The sequence below is a fragment of the Narcine bancroftii genome, chromosome 3 (assembly GCF_036971445.1).
Source record: "Narcine bancroftii isolate sNarBan1 chromosome 3, sNarBan1.hap1, whole genome shotgun sequence".
Classification (NCBI taxonomy): Eukaryota; Metazoa; Chordata; class Chondrichthyes; order Torpediniformes; family Narcinidae; genus Narcine; species Narcine bancroftii.
The window spans coordinates 333383198-333402683 of NC_091471.1; the positions used below are offsets into that span (position 1 = coordinate 333383198).

The 19486-nt window shown below is 42.2% G+C and overlaps 2 protein-coding genes across 2 annotated transcripts in view; both read right to left on the reverse strand.

The window, feature by feature from the left end:
- Positions 1–19486, reverse strand: part of atp5pd (ATP synthase peripheral stalk subunit d) — a 414254-nt gene that overhangs the window by 305573 nt on the left and 89195 nt on the right. The window lies entirely within an intron of this gene.
- LOC138756892 (protein HID1-like) overlaps positions 1–19486 on the reverse strand; it is a 124255-nt gene that overhangs the window by 13650 nt on the left and 91119 nt on the right. The gene's annotated exons all lie outside the window — the stretch shown is intronic.

Sequence of the window (19486 nt, forward strand, 5' to 3'; positions counted from 1 at the left end):
TAAAATAGAAGAGGAAATAATAGATCCAGCAGGGAGATATGTTATGATAAAATGTCAGATATATTCAGAGCTTTGGAATCTACTTAATATATATTCACCTAACGAAGAAGATCAAAAGTTTATGCAAGATATCTTTTTGAAGGTAGCTAATACACAAGGGAACATACTAATAGGAGGGGATTTCAATCTGAATTTGGATCCAAATATGGATAAAACGGGGAAAAAAATTAACAGGAAGAACAAAGTAACCAAATTTATAATTAAATCAATGCAAGAAATGAAACTTGTGGACATATGGAGGAAACAAAACCCAAAAGAAAAGGAATACTCATACTACTCGACTAGACATAAAACATACTCAAGGATAGACCTATTCCTGTTATCAGCCCACATTCAAGGGAGAGTTAGGAAAACGGAATATAAAGCTAGACTATTATCGGACCACTCACCCCTGTTATTGGCAATAGAGCTAGAGGACATCCCTCCAAGAATGTATAGATGGAGATTAAACCCCATGCTACTTAAAAGACAGGATTTTAGAGAATTTATTGAAAAACAATTAAAAATGTATTTTGAAGTAAATACGGAATCAGTGGAAGATAAGTTTATACTATGGGACGCAATGAAAGCATTCATTAGAGGGCAAATAATAAGTTATGCAACCAAGATGAAGAAGGACTATAATCAGGAAACAGAGCAGTTGGAAAGGGAAATAATAAACATAGAAAAAAAATTAGCAATAAAGGAAGATACAACCAAAAGAAGAGAATTGGCGGATAAAAAAATAAAATATGAAACATTACAAACATATAAGGTGGAGAAGAATATAATGAAGACAAAACAGAAATATTATGAACTAGGGGAAAAAACACACAAAATCCTAGCATGGCAGCTTAAGACAGAGCAAACTAAGAAAATGGTATTGGCAACAAGGAAAAAAGACAAACAAATTACATATAATCCAAAAGAAATTAAGGAAAACTTCAGAGAATTCTATGAACAATTATACCGAACCGAAAACGAAGGGAAAGAAGGGAAAATAGATGAATTTTTGACTAAAATTGAACTACCAAAACTACAAATAGAGGAACAAAATAAATTAACAGAACCATTTGGAACAGTAGAAATACAAGAGATAATAAAAAATTTACCAAATAATAAGACACCAGGAGAGGATGGACTCCCAATAGAATTCTACAAAACATTTAAAGACCTAATAATACCGCCCCTCCTGGATGTAATCAACCAGATTGATGAGACACAAAACTTACCAGATTCATGTAAAACAGCAATAATTACAGTGATACTAAAACAAGGGAAAGATCCACTCTCACCAGCGTCATATAGACCAATATCTCTGCTAAACACAGATTATAAGATAATAGCTAAACTATTAGCGAACAGATTAGCAGAACAGGTACCGAAAATGGTAAATTTAGACCAAACTGGATTTATCAAAAAAAGACGCACAACAGACAATATTTGTAAATTTATTAACTTAATTCATGCAGTAGAAGGAAATAAAGCACCGGCAGTAGCAGTTGCTTTAGACGCAGAGAAGGCCTTCGACAGAGTAGAATGGAATTACTTGTTCAAAGTATTGCAAAAATTCAGTTTACCGGAGAAGTATATTAATTGGATTAAAGCATTATATAAGGGACCGTTAGCGAAAGTGACAGTAAATGGACATGTATCAAAGCAATTTAACTTAAGCAGGTCAACGCGGCAGGGATGTCCACTATCACCATTATTGTTTGCGCTAGCTATAGAACCACTAGCAGAATCGATAAGAATAGATAATAATATAAAAGGAATAAAAATAAAAGACAGGGAATATAAAATCAGTCTGTTTGCGGATGATGTGATAGTGTACTTAACAGAACCAGAACTATCAATAAAAGAACTATATAAGAAATTGAAGGAATATGGAGAAGTGTCGGGATACAAGATAAACGTAAATAAAAGTGAAGCAATGCCTATGAATAACGCGGATTTCTCAAAATTTAAGGAGGAATCCCCATTCAGATGGCAAACGCAGGCAATAAGATACCTAGGTGTGCAAATAAACAAAAATCTAGGCCAATTATATAAACTCAATTACAATCCACTAATGAAAAAATTACAGGACGATTTAGAGCATTGGAAAGAGCTACCACTAACACTGATAGGAAGGATAAACTGTATTAAAATGAACATTTTTCCAAGGATACTATACTTATTTCAGGCATTGCCAATACAACTGACAGAAAAATTCTTCAAAGAGTTAAAGAAAATAATAAGGAGATTTTTATGGAGAGGGGGGAAACCGAGGATAGCACTAGATAAATTAACAGAATGGTATAAACAAGGAGGCTTACAATTGCCAAACATCAAAAATTATTATAGAGCCGCACAATTAAGGTACCTATCAGATTTTTATCAAACAAGGGAAAAACCAGACTGGACGAGACTAGAATTAGATAAAATAGGGGAAAAGATACCTGAACACATATTATATAAATGGGACGAAAAATTGGTACAACATAGAACTTCTCCAGTATTACACCATCTCCTCAATATATGGAAGAAGATTCATGTAGAAAGAAATAAAATAAATTACCAAATACCAAAACTAATATTGACGCAAAATAAGCTACTCCCTTTTACAATAGACAACCTTGCCTTTAGAAAATGGGAAAAAAAAGGGATTAAAAGAATAGAAAATTGTTTTTCAGGAAGTAGATTCTTATCCTTTGAACAAATGAGAGATAAGTACAATATAACTGGAGATACAGCGCTGGCATATTACCAACTGAGATCCTACTTGAAAGATAAATTAGGAAGCAACTTGAGTTTACCAGAGGGAAGTAACCTTGAATATGTGATTACAGATACAATGTTAATCAAAAGATTTATAAAAAATATGTATATTAAACTGCAAGAAAAGGAAAATGAGGAAACAAATGGTAAAACTAAACAAAAATGGGAACAAGATTTAAATATAAAGATAAAAAAGGAAACATGGGAGAAGTTATGCTCTGGAACGATGAGAAATACAATAAATACGAGGCTGCGTATGATACAATATAATTGGTTACACAGACTATACATTACACCGCAAAAGTTAAATAAATGGGACCCAACAGTATCTGATAGATGTTTTCGATGTAAAAAAGAAAGGGGAACAACAATTCATGCAATCTGGACATGTGAGAGAGTAGAAAAATTTTGGGATGATCTCAATCAGATATTAAATAAAATAACAGAAAACAATATACCAAAGAATCCAGAGATCTTTCTCCTAAGTAACATAAAAAATAAAGAATTTGGAATTGACTTGGAAGATGCACAAAAAAGATTTGTCAAGATAGCCCTAGCCGTAGCAAAAAAATGTATTATGTCAACCTGGAAATTGGAAGATAATTTGAAAATACAACAATGGTATATAGAAATGAATAAATGTATTCCATTAGAAAAAATAACATATAGTTTAAGAAATAATATTGAAATATTCGAACAAGTATGGGAGCCTTACATTAAATACAATAGCGAAAACCTACCGGGAACAAACATTACCTAAGTTGATGGAAGGAGAAGAAAAGAAAAGAATGGACTCAGTAGAATTTCTGGTGTATTTTTGTTGAATGACAACATTGTCTAACTGAATTAATGCAACCTAGATTGTATACCTAAAATGTATGAGGGGGGGGGGTGGCTTGGGAGGAGGGAGGGGGGAGGGAGAAAAAGTCACTGTAAATGTGTGGAAAAGCAAAAGTGTATATCATGGCTATTGTGATTTATGGTGTGAAAAATAAAAAACTATTAAAAAAAAAAAAAGAAGAAGACATAATCTAAATTCCACTATGGGGCCCAGGGATGCATATGAATCAGTAGACGTTATCCAATTTCCACCATGAAGTCAAGAGATGCAGTTGTCTTTTGTTGGTCGCAGACTGTCAGGAGACCTTGAAGATAATTAAATCATTTGTTCAAAGAGATAAGATCTGAAGTAAACAACTTTTGGGTAATATAAGCCATGGTCCCACTGCTGAAGTTTGAGACTCTCCAAGAGGTGGCAACATCTCTCAGCAAGATGAAGAACTTCAAGATTCCAAACCGACGTCCCGGTCCGGGGAGGTGGAGAAGCTGCTACCGGCGCCCAGACAACCTACTACAAGTGTGCAGTCCTCGCTTCGCTTTGGCAGTTGGGACCAGTCTAGGCATTGATAAGTATAATTGGGAAGGGCTTGCATATTGTAGTGTGAATTCAGCTTTAGGTTTAGTAATAAAGACTTGTATAAACTGAACTGCTCTCGGTGTGTGTGTGTGTCTATTTTCTTTCGGTAGCTCAAACACTGTGACCAATCTAAAACGAACAAAATGAGAGGTATAAGTTTACCCAGGACAATTGGCGTAGTTGAGCAGGATTGGTCTCAAGATGTTTCGCCGAAAGAAGGAGGTGAGCCCTGAGCAGTTCTTGATTCTGGGATGGAGTTCCAAAGACGATGGGTTTAGCATGTTGGCCAATACCCTGTCTTTGTTGGGACCACCCCTCAGTTGGGATGAGAAGTTAGATCCATCAAGTGCGCCTCTGGGAGAGCGGGTTGCCACTCTCCTTCGAGAAAGTAAATTTCCTGTTAAAAAGGGGACGCTGAAGGACGGTTTTTGGCTGCTGGCCACAGCCTTACGCCACTCTGTTCAGCATGAAGCAGAATCAGTTCAGCAAGAAGTAGAATCTCAACGTAAGAGAGAGCAACTAGAGGAGGAGGTAGAAGCCCTGCGACATCGCTGTTCCATGATGAGTGAGATTGTTTGCACCAGTCAGGACTGAGCCAAAGAATGGGAGGATAAGCATGTCCAAACGATCTGCCGTAATATTAAACTCCGGCAGCAGCTCTGTGCAGATAAAGAAAGGCATGGAGTAGAACCCAATCCACATCGTATTCGTGCCATGATAAGGAATGGCGACAATCCTGATGTAATTGATGAATGGGACGGGAATATCTGGAATGATGACCATGGTAATAATGCAGATACACCTCAGCATGTGCCTAACATACTACCCTCTCCACCTGCTGTTCACGCCCGCCCCATAAGGCAGCAGACTTCCCAAACAGACGAAAGGGGAGATGATGTAAGGGAAGAGATTGAAGGGATAGATACCCCGATCTCCCAAGAGGACCCAGGGGAAAATACTCGAACCCCTGCTTATGCTCAATGGCCCACCCCCTCAATGGCCTAGGCCTTGTCCCGTCCACTGGGCAAAGAACCCTGTGGGCCAAAATGGGAGCAGAGGTCAAGATCAGTCAATGATACGTGACTTCTCTATAAAAGAAGTGGCTGCAATTGGAGATCGATACAGGCAAAAGGCAAGAGAAACTCTGGCAGCCTGGCTCCTGCGTGTTTGGGAGCAAGGAGGGGGTAATGTATATTTATCCCCTGAGGAATTGTTGGGATTAGGAACATTGACTACTGATATCCGGGTCACTGCTGAGCTGCGGGGTAGAGGGAGAGAGGTGGATTACTTACTTACTACTCTAGGGGATGCCCTGCTACGAGTATACCCATCACCAGTAGATTGGGATTTACATTTACAGAACAATTGGGGCACCCCACAGGAGGGTATAGCAGTAATTCATCAACAGGCCCTGGCCTCTGCCTTGTATGCAGGGCATTTGAGGCTGTGGGTACATGGGGGGAGCCCTGACAAAGAGATATTCACGGCTGGAATGCATACCAGATTGGTTTGTTCCGCCCAACTCACTACACGGGGACTGGTTCTGTCCGTAACTAGTCCGCTAATTTGGCACCCTGTGTCTGCGGCAGTGCACGCCTTATCTGGGCTTCGAGAATTATTGGGAGGTAAAATCCACTCACGTACAACCCAGGTTAAATCAGACAAGCAGGATGAAAAGAGAGGGCCTGCTGCTAATAACGGACCGACAAGAAAGGACCTTTTTCTAACCTTGTTAAAGTTAGGCGTACCTAAAAGTGATATTGATGGGAAACCTACTGCAGTCCTTTATGCCCTTTATAAGAGGAAGGCAGGGGAACATCTTCCCCAGCTGTTGAGTCTTCCTGGCCCAACTGTGCCTTCTGCTCCCACTGCTGCTCCTATCGAGCCAGCATCTCTTGCTCCAGTTACCAGTGATGAAATACAACGAATGGTTAAAAAGGCTCTTATGGATAATAGTGGCATGTGGGCCTGGAAGCCCCCGAACCCTACTAAAGCATGAGGGTGTGGGCAGGGCCCCCCGTGTCTACTCCATTGAGATATGGCTGTTAACAGTCCATTGGGGTGGGGGTGATGACCACCCGATAATGTTTCAAACGTCTTTGGATACTGGATCAGTTCCTGAGGATTGGAGGGTGGTCAACGTAACCCCACTCTTTAAGAAGGGAGGGAGAGAGAAATCAGGAAACTACAGACCAGTTAGCCTGACATCGGTAGTAGGGAAGGTACGAGAATCGGTTACTAAAGATGCAATTGCGGTACATTTGGAAAGTAGTGGTATCATCGCAGAGTCAGTATGGTTTTGTGAAGGGGAAATCATGTTTGACGAATCTAATAGAGTTTTTTGAGGATGTAACCAGTAGAGTGGATAGGGGAAAACCAGTGGATGTGGTATATCTGGACTTTAGTAAGGCGTTTGATAAGGTTCTGCACAGAAGACTAGCGTATAAACTTAAAGAGCACGGTATAGGAGGTGTGGTATTAAGGTGGATAGAGAATTGGTTGAGGGACAGGAAGCAAAGAGTAGGAATAAATGGGTTCTTTTCAGAATGGCAGCCAGTGACTAGTGGGATAACGCAGGGATCAGTGCTGGGGCCGCAGTTGTTTATGATATATATCAACGACTTAGATGTGGGAATAGATAGCAGTATCTCGAAATTTGCAGACGATACAAAGTTGGGTGGCAGGGTTAGCTGTGTGGAGGATGCTAGGAGAGTGCAGAGTGATTTGGACAAGTTAGGCGAGTGGGCCAGGACGTGGCAGATGCAGTTTAATGTGGATAAATGCGAGGTTATCCACTTTGAAGGTCAGAACAGGAAAGAGGACTATTATCTAAATGGTATCTGTTTAGGAAAAGGGGAGATGCAGCGAGACTTGGGTGTTGCTGTGCATCAGTCATTGAAAGTGGGCGGGCAGGTGCAATGGGCGGTGAGGGCAAATGGTATGTTGGTGTTCATAGCGAGAGGATTTGAGTCCAGGAGTAGGGAGATCCTGCTGCAGCTGTACAGGGCCTTGGTGAGACCACACCTGGAGTACTGTGGGCAGTTTTGGCGGCCTTATCTGAGGAAGGATATCCTTGCCTTGGAGGGGGTGCAGAGAAGGTTCACTAGGCTGATACCAGGGATGGAGGGGCTCGCATATGAAGAAAGGTTGGATAGACTAGGCTTGTATTCTCTGGAATTTAGAAGATTGAGGGGGGATCTTATAGAAACATAAAATTCTTAAGGCTTTAGACAGACTAGATGCAGGAAGATTGTTTCCAATGCTGGGAAAAACCAGAACCAGGGGCTATAGTTTAAGGATAAGGGGGAATTTTTTTAGGACTGAGATGAGGAAAAATTTATTCTCAGAGAGTGATAAATGCATGGAATTCTTTGCCACAGGAAGTAGTTGAGGCCGGTTCCCTGTCAATATTTAAATGTAGGTTAGATTTGGCCCTTGTGGCCAAGGGGATTAGGGGGTATGTGGAGAAGGCAGGAACCGGGTACTGATCAGCCATGATCATAATGAATGGCGGTGTAGGCTTGAAGGGCCAAATGCCTACTCCTACACCTATTTTCTATGTTTCTATGTTTCATTCTGAGGGGGTGAGATTAGAATGTGAAGTCCTGATAAATCTCTGCACCCTCTTTGAAGCATCCTTCCTGTAATGAGGATACCAGAAATGAATGTAATGCTCCAAGTGTGGTCTACAAGAGTTTTATAGAGCTGCAAGTTTCTCACAGGTGTTGAACGCAATCTCCTGACTAATGAAGGCACACCATATGCCTTCTTAACCACCCCATCAACTTGTGATGTTTTGACAAATGTTTGAACAGGCAGTGAATGGAGATGCATTGACCATGTGCAGGCGGATGGGATTAGTTTAATTTGGCATCACAGTCGCAAGGATGGGCCAAAGGGCCTGTTCCTGTGCTGTATGGTTTTATGGTCCATAAGTGAGAGAAGAACCAGAGGTAGATGAGAAGATTTTATTTATGGAGAAATTTGTTCTGATCTGGAATGTACTGGCAGGGATTGAGGAAGTAGATTTGATGCCTGCAAATTGAAAAGAATGGAGGATGGTGTGAGCTGATACCAACTGAAGAGTGATTTTAAAGAGCCTCCTGTGGCTCAGAGTGACTTTCCTGTGCTGTTAGCTCCATTCTTTGCAACTACTGGCTGTGGGAGTGGACGCTGCAGTCTCTGTCTGACCCCTGATCACTTCACTAACATGGGATCCAGCTCTTCCATGGTGTAGGCAACATGCAGCTATACCACAGTCCTGGAGAGGATCAGATTGCCTGATACATCAAATGCCCTTCACTGCCCATGCACATTCTGTTTTCTCACGGATTGGCCTATACAACTGTCAAAGACATCACAAAGGACCCAAGTCACATATAAAAACAGTCAATTATTAACAAAGCACATTACCTCCTAAACAGCACATTAAATCCAGCCACAAACTGCAAGCGCAAACAAAACCTTCAGCACCTCACACTTGTCCATGTTAAACTCCATCTGCCATGTCTCCTGATGCAGGGGAGCAGGTCATTATCTGGCACATTACATGCCACTTATCTCCCAGTGCGTGAGTGTCATCCGGGTGCTGCTAATGCAGGCACGGAGATCTTCACTTGCTCAGGAGTTAGTAAATGGAATTAAATATTTACACAATCAGTTATATTTTTTTACTCCTGCAAGGCTATATTATTAACGTGGAATTTCAAAAGGCATTTGATAAGATCTCCTGCAAGGAATAATTGTCAGAGTTTGCTGTGCTCTTCCCTTGCAGAACACGTTGACTCAAGATAGGAACTGGATTTTCAGGATGAAGATCTGTTGAACAGCAGAGCAAGTTAAGGACGACTCATGCTCCTCTCATGATGCTCTTGAAAAATGAAGGGAAATTGGCAGAGCAGCAATCAGAGGTAAAGGGCAGGATGTAATCGATTGCTTCACTGCAGGATCAATGTTGGGACCACAATTACTGAGAGATGATTTAGATAAGGAAATGTAAAATATCCACATCTGTTGGAGAACAAACATAAGGGCCATTGCCAGGAGAGCATGCAGAAGCATTTGACCAGAAATACATCGTTAAGCAGTAAAACTGTGGCAAACATTTCAATGTACGCAAAGGTTAGGTAATCCACAAAGGACAGAATTAGTTATGGTTAAACATCAGAAGTTACAGTAGGTGCAGCAGGAGACAATGGAGTTATTTCACTAAAATATCTTGGAATTAATCCAAAACAAAATGCAGCTCCTTACAGACTGTGTTGGGGAACTGGGGCTGCAGCTCGATGACCTTCAGCTCACATGGGAGAATGAGGATTCCATACAGTGCCCTCCATAATATTTGGGGCAAAGCCACTTTTTTCCTTTGTGCTCCACAGGTTTACATTGTTAATCAAACAATTCACATATATTTAAAGAGCCCATTCCAGATTTTATTCAAGGGTATTTGTGCACATTTTGGTTTGACCATGTAAAAATGACTGAACTTTTTATACATAGTCCCCTCATTTCAAGGCACCTATAGTTTGGGACATCTGGCTTCACAGGTATTTGCGTGTCCTCCAGTATGTTTAATTGGTGTAGGTAGAAGAGAGCTGAGTTTGCTTCTAAACCTTTGATCAACTTTGGAGACCCAAGTTGCCATTTTTCAACATGAGGACCAGAGTTGTGAAAGTCCAAGAAGCCATTAAGAGGATGAAAAACAAGAATAAAACATCATCCAAACCTTAGGATTAACTAAATCAACAATATGGAACATCATTAAGAAAAAAGAGTGAACTGGTGAACTCAGTAATCACAAAGCAGCTCGTACTCCAAGGAAGATCTCCATTCCTTACGACAGAAGAACTCTCATTTTCATGAAGAAAAATCCCAAAACATATCTTTGACAGATCAGAAACACTCTTCAGGAGGCAGGTGTAGATGTATCAATGACGACTGTCCACAGAAGACTTCATGAACAGAAATACAGAGGCTACACTGCAAGATGCAAAGCACTAGTTAGCCACAGAAACAGGATGACCAGATTATAGCTTGCCAAGAAATATTTAAAAGAACCTGCAGAATTCTTCTGTCTCAACAGTATGGTCTTTCTTCTTAATGATGTTCCAAACTGTTGATTTTGGTAATCCTACGGTTTGAGTGATGTCTCTTATCGTTTTATTCTTGTTTTTCAGCCTCATAATGGCTTCTTTGACTTTCGTTGGCACAACTCTGGTCCTCATCTTGAAAAATGGCAACTACAGACTCAAAAGATGAACAAAAGCCTCAAAGCAAACCTAGCTCTCTGATACCTGCACCAATAGAACAACTAAACATGCCCTAGTGATCACAAACACTGGTGAAGCCAAATGTCCCAAACATTATGGTGACCTGCAATGAGGGGGCTATGTATAAAAAGTGCTGTAATTTCTACATGGTCAAACCAAAATGTACACAAATAGCCTTGAATAAAATCTGGAATGGGCACTTTAATTACATGTGACTTGTTTGATTACAAATTTAAAACTGGGGAACATAGGGACAAATAAAGAAAAAAAATCTTATGGAGGGCACTGTAGATGAGAGCTTCAGGGAGGGAGTCACACTGAAGCTGAAGGAGGTAGCTAACTTGATGACTGTCAGGAAAGCGAAACCAAAAGCAAGCAGGCAGGTAATGCAGGTTCCCCTGCGGCCATTCCCATCAAATAATAAGTATATCACTTTGGATACCGTTGGGGGAAACGACCTACCAGGACAAAGCCGCAGAGATCAGATCTCTGGCATTGATCCTGCTGCTGAGGCTCAGAAGAGGAGGGATTCAATAGTTAGAGGAGCAGACAGGACATTCTATGGACATGAAATAGACATCTGGATGGTTTGTTACCTCCTAGGGTAATGAAGCTGGTCAGGTGACAGACCTCTCAGTGGGGGAGCATTTCGGTAACAGTGTCCACAATTCCCTGACCTTTAGCATAGCTATGGCCAAGGATAGGAGTAGACAAAATGGTAAAGGGTTTAATTGTAGTTCCTTTGTCTAAAAAAAGTAATTGGGAATCCTGGGAATTATAAACCAGCAAGTCTTACATCAGTGGTCAACAAACTATTGAAGGATTCTTCGTGACAGGACTTACAAGCATTTAGAGAAGCATAGTCTTCTCAGAGATAGTAACATGGCCTTGTGAGAGGGAGGTCATGCCTCATGAGCCTAGTTTAGTTTTTAGAACCGTAGAACACTACAGAAACAGGCCTTTCTTGTCCATGCTGCTATTATTCTGCCTAGTCCTATTGACCCGCACCCAGACCATATCCTTCCATACCCATCCCATCCATGTACCTGTCCGAATTTTTTTAAATTGTAAAAATTGAGTCATCTTTACCAATTCAACTGGTAGCTCATACCATGCTCTATGTGAAGTTACAGATACTGTATATACTATTTATTCTCTTTTCCCTTTCATCCTTAATCCATAACCGCAATGGAAAAATTCTGTTTGCATTTACTCTATCTACACCCTTCATAAATTTCCTCTCCTCTCATTCTTCTATGCTACAGGAATAAAGTTTTAACCTGTTCAACCTTTCCTTGTAACTCAGCTCTTCAAGTCCCAGCAATATCCTTGTAAATCTCTGCACACTTTCAGTCCTATTGATATCCTGTAGTTAGGTGACCCAAACTCTGCACTAATCTAAATTGGGCCTCACCAAGGCCTTAAACAATTTCACCACAATGTCTCAATTCCTCTACTTTGATTTGCGAAGGCCAATGTGCCAAAAGCTCTGTTTTATGACCCTACCTGTGATAACACATTGCCCTGTGCCCTAGTATTTACAGATATGTGTCCTACCTTGGTTTGTCCTTTCCAAGTACAACACCTCACATTCATCTACATTTAATTCCATCTACCATTTTGCAGCCCATTTTTCAAGCTGGTCCAGATCACTCTGCAAGCTTTGAAAGTATTCATCAGTGAACACTACATTTCCAATCTTTGTGTTATTTGAGGAAGTGACAAAATAAATTATAGGGCGGTAGATGTGGCATTTGACAAGGTCCACCATGGTAGACTCATTCATAAAGCCATGAAGCATTGGATCCATGAAATCTTGGCTGTGTCGATTCAGAATTGACTTGCATGTAGAAAGCAGAGGGTAATAGGAGATGGAACGTCCTCTGCCTGGAGGCCAGTGACTAGTAAAGATCCGCTGGGATCTGTTCTGGGACCCGTGCTCTTTGTGATTTTTAGAAATAAACTAGTTGAAGAAGTGAAAGGATGGGTCAGTAAGTTTGCAGATGACATGAAGGCTGGAGGTGTTGTGGATAATGTAGAATGTTGTCGCAAGTTACAAAAGGATATAGCCAGGATGCAGAATTGGGCAGAGAAGTGGCAGATGGAGCTCAATCTGGATGTGTGAAGCGATGCACTTTAGAAAGTTGAACTTGAAAGTAGAGTACGTGGTGAATGGCAAGATCCTTTACAGTGTGTAAGAACAGTGAGACCTTGGGGTCCAAATCCATAGATCCCTCAAGGTTGCCACGGAGGTGGATCGTGTAGTTAAGAAGGCTTAAGGTAAATGTTGGCCTTCATCAGTTGGGGGATTGAGTTCAAGTGCTGCGAAATAATGTGGTGGCTGTATAAGAATCTGGTTAGACCACATCTGGAATATTATGTCCAATTCTGGTCACCTCTTTACAGGAAGGATGTGGAAGCTTTGGAGAGGAAGCAGAGGAGATTTACTAAGATGTTACCTGGATTGGAGAAGGTTAAGAGAGCTTGGGCTTTTCTCTTTAGAGTTATGAGAAGTGACTTCATAGAGGTCTATAGAATTATGAGAGACATAGATACGGTGGACAGGGCAACAGTAGCAAATACCATTCAAGGTGAGAAAAGGAAAGTTTAGGGAGACTCAAGGGACAAGTTTTTTTTCCTCCATATTAACACAGAGTAGTGGGTGCCTGGAATGCATTGCCAAGGGTGGTGGTACAATTGGGACATTCAAAAGACTCTTAGGCAGGCAAATGGATGCAGAAAAAAACATAAGAGGGATATGAGTGTTAAGTAGGGAAGGTTTAGATTGTTGAGTAGGTTTATATCATGGGCTGAAGAACCTTACTGAATAGGACAACATGATACTGATTGTGGTATCATGTGAATAATTGCAAAGTGTCAAAGGTCATGCTGCAACTAATCAAATCCTGTCGAGCCTTCCAGAAGCGGTGCTGGGACTGCTCTACAGGCAGCTTTTCCTGGCTTTGAAGAGAGTGCACTGTGGATTATTTAAAAGATAACAGGACCCCAAGAATTACAATCGTTCTTTAATAATTAGTTAATCAATGTTGTGCAGAAGTTTATGGTGCGTCGGTACATGGATTGTTGAAATTTAATGAGCAGATAAAAGCAGGCAACTAGAAAACAAGCTGTAAATTAATCTTTATTGCAAGGTTCAAAAAGAATAAAAACAAACTTTGATGAGGCTACACCCGGAAAATTACAAGAAGGATAAAAGTGTTTTAGACCAGGTGCAACAATGGCTGGAGTCTGACTGACAGTTTGGAAGAATGAGAGAGAACTTCACTAAAGCAAGCAAGTTTCTGGGTCAGAGGGGTGGTATGGACCTGGGATAACAAGAATAAAGACCCAACCCATCGAATCTCGTGCTGTAACTCAAAGCTTTCTGTCCCGGCAACATCCTGGTGAATCTCCTCTGCTCCCCTTCCACTTTATGGATGTCCTGCCTGTGGCTGTGCAACCAGAACAGTACATAATACTCCAAATGTGGTCTCATTAATGCCTTGCACAGATCAATCATGAGGTCAAACCTTTATCACCACCTCGTCCACCTGAATTGCTACTATGCACCTGTACTCAAAGGTCTCTCAGTTCTAAAACATGCTGCAGGCCGCTATCATTCATTCTCTAAGTCCGGTCCTGGTTTGACTTGCCAAAGTGCAGCACCTCAGAGTTGTCAGAGTTAAATTCCATTCGCCACTCCTTGGCCCACCTTCCCAACTAATCTAGATCCTGTTCTAAATTTAGCTATCCTTCCTCACTATTCACTAAAGGTAAAGGTTCCATTATTGTCACATAATGCTAAATTTAGAATGCAACATACATGAAATTCTTTAACTTTTGTCTAATGTACAACAGACAGAGAGTAGCCACTTTGTCCAGTGCCCCTCACAGAGACCTACAGTATCTGGTGTTTCTAGGTGGTTTCTCCTCCAAGTTCTGACCAGTCCTGAGTCTGCTTAGCTTCCGAGATCAGACAATCTCAGTCATAGTCAGGCTTATAAGGTATTACCTCACCAATTTTAGTGCCATCTGCAAATTTACTAACCATGTTAACTACATTTCCTTCTAAATCATTAACAGAGATGACAAATAACAATGGACCCAGAATTGACCTCTATGGTGCACCACTGGACACAGGCCTCCAATCAGAAAACATCCCTCCACTATTTCTCTCTGCCTCTTTCCACAAAGCTTGATTTTAATCTAACAGGCCAGCTCCCCTTGGATCCCATGTGATTTAACCTTCCAGACTAACCTACCATGTGGGACCTTATCAAAAGCGTTGCTAAAGTCCATAATTTACAACATCCACTGCCCTGCCATCATCAATCCACTGTCACCTCTTCAAAAAATGATCAGATTTGTGAGACACGACCTGTCTACTACCTTCAATCAAGTCCTGACTATCCAAGTATTGGTAGGTGCTGTCCCTCAGACCCCCCCTCCAGATTTGAAAAGTTTTGGAATGCAAGAAAAGTAAAGGAGTCAAGTCACCTTTATATGTCATTCATACCATGCATTGCATGGTAAAGATGAGATAGTGTTTCTCCAGGACTATGGAGCAGATTTACATAAATAGAAGTTAAAACATTAAAATATATACAATAAAGGTCCACAGTACAGGTACACGATCCTTTATCCGGACATCTAAAATCCAGAAAGCTCCAAAATCCGGTAAGTGGGGAGAAAGGCGGCTGGTGCTTGGGAGAGGCGGCCGCAGGGACTGGTGCTTGGTGGAGACGGCCAAGCAACTGGAAGGGAGTGGGGGTGGATACGACAGCACAATTCAGGTGGGCTTTCCAAAATCTGGAAAAATCCGAAATTTGGAACACACTGTCCCCGAAGGGTTCTGGATAAAGTATCGTGTACCTGTACGCTATCCACATATGTTTTGGGAATTCAGGAGCCTGATGGATTTGGGGAAGAAACTGTTGCCCAATCTGGATGCAAGGGCTCGAGTGCTATGGTACCTCCTACCAGATGGCAAAAGGGAGAACAATTTACATGAGGGGTGTGGAGAGTTCTTCAAAATGTTTATTGCTTTCCGCATGCATTGAATGTTGTAGATGTCTGTAATGGTAAGGAGAGAGCCCCAATTATCTTTTCCGCTGACTTCACTGTCCACTGCAGGGTCTTGCAGTCCGAAGAGGTACAGCTTCCAAAACAGACGGTGATGCAATTCCTCAGAATGCTCTCAATAGAGGAGTCACATGATGGAGAAGTGGCCGGTAGGAGAATACCAGCCCTCTCCAGAAAAGAAGAAAGAGAAAAAAAACGCAAAGCTCAAGAAACACAAAACACAACAAATAAAAGATAAAGGTGTGGAGAAAAGAAAGAAAATGGCACCTAAGAAGGAAAAACCAAAAACGGGAAAAAAAGAAGGAAAGACGCCAGAAGAGAAAGGAGAAGGCCTTACCTGCATGAAGAGGCAGGGACCCGCCGTGGACAGAGGAGCCCGCTCCCCGAGGTTAGTGGAGACCCCGCAGGGTCGCAACCTCCCGACCGCGGGACTGCAAATATGGCTCATCGAGCCAAACAGGTGCACAAACCAAGGAAAAGGAAAACACTGACGGGAGAGGGTCCCAACTGTGGAGTGAACTTACACAGCGCGACTAGCTGAGAGATGCCTGACAGCAGGGCTCTCAGCTGGAAGAAGAGGAAAGCAATGGGAAAGGGAGTGATAAGAAAGAAAAACAGCAACAGGAAGCCCAACAGATAACTAGCCCAGAGGAAGAGGTCCAACAGCAAGAAGCTAATGCAAAGAAAATGCTCTCAATACATCCTCTGTAGAATGCAGTGAGGATTAAGGGTGGGAGATGAACTTTCCTCAGCCTTTGCAGGAAGTGGTGGTGCTGCTGGGCTTTCTTGGCTATGGAACTGGTGTTAAGGGACCAGGTGAGATTCTCCACCAAATGCACTCCAAGGAACTTGATATTCTTGATGACCTCAATGGAAGAGTAATCATTGGTCAGTGGAGAGTGATCCCCGGGCCTTCCTGAAGTCGACAGCAATCCCTTTCATTTTATCAATGTTCAGGTTTTTGGCTCTGCACTTCATCTCTGTATGCTGACTCGTCATTCTTACTAATAAGGCCCACCATGGTCGTGTCATCAGCGAACTTGATGATGTGGTCCAAGCTGTGTTTAGCTGCAGAGTCGTGGGTCAGCAGAGAGAACAGCAGTGGACTCAGCATGCAGTCTTGGGGTGCCCAGTGCTCAGTGTGATGGTCTTGGAGGTGCTGTTTCTGATCTGACTTTCTTGAGGTCTCCCTGAATTCAAAAATCCAATTGCAGGGGAAGGTGTTTAGACCCAGCAGGCTCAACTTCCCTATCAGGTTCTGGGGTATGATGGTGTTGAATGCTAAACTGAAGTCAATAAACAGCATTTGAACATACGTGCCCTTATTTTCCAGGTGGGTGAGGGCTAGATCAGTGGTTCTCATCCTTTTTGTTTCCACTCACAGACCACTTTAAGTAATCCCTATGCCGTTGGTGGTCTAGTAAGGGATGGCTTAAGGTGGTCTGTGAGTGGGAAGGAAAGGTTGACAGCCACTGTTCCAGACCCAATTGTTACTGAAATATTTTGCTTGAGAAAAATTGTTATTGGCCCATTTCCTTTGGAGTTATGAATCTGCGCACATAACCAGTCAATTAGGGATGATTAAAACTGTGGTTTTCAAATTTTTTCTTTCCACTCACATACCACCTTAAGCCATCCCTTACTAGACCACCAACGGCATAGGGATTACTTAAAGTGGTCTGTGAGTGGAAACAAAAAATCACAGAGCACCTATACTTAAAATGGTATGTGAGTGGAAAGAAAAAGGTTGATAACCGCTAGGCTAGATGAAGGGTGGTGGTGATGGCATCGTCCGTAGAGCGGTTGAATCTATATGTGAACTGCAGGGGGGTCCAGTGACAGGGGCAGCAGGAGGTTGATGTGCCCCATGATGAGCCTCTTGAAGCACTTCATGACGATAGGCAAGATAGGAGATGGGAAATGTGAAGGTTAGTAATGTTGCAGTATGGGTTATTACAATCTCAATACAAGGTGTTAAAGATAGGAGCTAAACCATCTGCACTCTCCCCTTTTCTGAATCTTGGTTCCTGAAGGAATAGGTATGTTCCAAATAGTTTCAGTGGCCTTGGGTAGCTGAGGGAAGGGAAGACAGAAGGAGGCTTGTCCCGGAGCCCCACTTGACATTTAATGAAAATGTGGCTCACTGGACATTGAGAAGGCATTGAAAGCTTTCGGCTCCACCAATAAGGAGGGACTATACAGCTCCCTCCTCAAATTTGGCTCCATCTTACATTTGCTCCAAGATGGTACACAAGCTACAATCTGAACCAAACTCACTCAGTGCAGACTTGCATTAGCCAAGACTCTGTCATTTTCCCAACATCCCTTGCAACCTTTCTTTGCACAATGGCACACTTAAGCTCTAATGAGCTTCACGATGGAATGGAGCTACAAGGAAGCTATTCAACTCACCTTGTCCCCAGAACCAAGATGAGAGCAGCATTGGTGGCAAAACTACAGTGATGGATGATGCACTTGGAGGCTGAGCTTGAAGTCATCAACTCATTCATTGAAATGCAAGAGAGAGTGTGTTCTGCAGTCAACATTCACAAACAGAGGCCCATTACCAAATTGTCTCCTCTTCCACAATAAAGGTTCACAGCAAAGTCCTGGGAACCATCACACACACACCCCATACCTGGGTGCCACCTCTCAGGGAAGGCACTGCTGGACAACTGTCAGCACTGGGAAAACGGGTATTGGAAGACCTCAAATCTGGCATAACATTCTCAGACCCCAGGCCCCAGTGCTCCTTGCACTCTTGTATGCTTCTATCCTGTGTACTCCACATGGATGACACCTCAAGAAGATGGAGGGAGACCATCAATATGTCTTTGCAAAGTTGTACTCATCTGCGGGCAGGACAAGTGAACCAATGGCAGTGTCCTCCCAATCTAACATCCACTCCAGGACCAGCAGCCCTGGTGCATCAGATAGATGGTCTTCCTAGTTTAAACAAGGAAAAAGATTACAAGGCAGGCAGAGGAAAAGACTCAAGGCTTTGCTCAAAGCCTCTGTGAAAAATAATGGCTCCAGCGACTTACTGCAGGCTACAGAAATCTCTACTACCTATTCTCTTTCCGACATAGTTTCACTGCAATTGGCAACACATAGGTTTCCTCCTGACAATGAGCTTCGGATGAGTCTGGAACAGATTGGCTGGAATACAGAGCTCTTAAAGGGCAATGCCATCACCAAAGCCAAGGCCGGAAACATGGTGTGAGGACCAGGATCCAAAGCACAGAGGACTGAGTCCACCCCTCCCCCTCCCCCCACCCCCACCCGCAAAATATACTGCTGGAGAAAGTAAGAAAGTACAATAGTTGGAAGATAACATTGATGACCTCAGTGCAAGGCTGCTCTATCAAATGCAGGTGTGACAAATGCACCAAGACTGACTAACAGAGAACACTCTGGATGCAGTGATCTGACCAGAGGATTTCACCATTCAAAGACTGATTCTGGTAGAGAAAGAGGGTCCTGAACCATGGACTTTTACATTAATACTGGCTGGAGCATATTGGGTTTATGTCGACCTCCGGCTCCACTGATTTAGAGCAAATATCAATTAAATGCAGACCATAAGTTCTTATCAGTGATTCTCACCGAAGTTTATATCCCTCCCGATGCCAATTACAAACAGGCACTTGCTGAGCTTCAAGATGCAGTCAGTAAACAAGAGCGGGCCGACCCCGACGCATTACAAATAATAGTCAGTGACTTTACTGAGGCCTGTCTCAAGAAAACCCTGCTTATTTCCCAACAGCTTGTAACCTGCTGTTCCAGGTGCCAGCACTTCATCACTGCTGCACTACGATAAGGAAAGCCTATCCTTCTTTCCAGATACAATATTTTGTCAAGTCAGATCACCTGCGGTGCTTCTGCTACCTGCTTATAGACAGAGCCTAAAAAGCAGAGA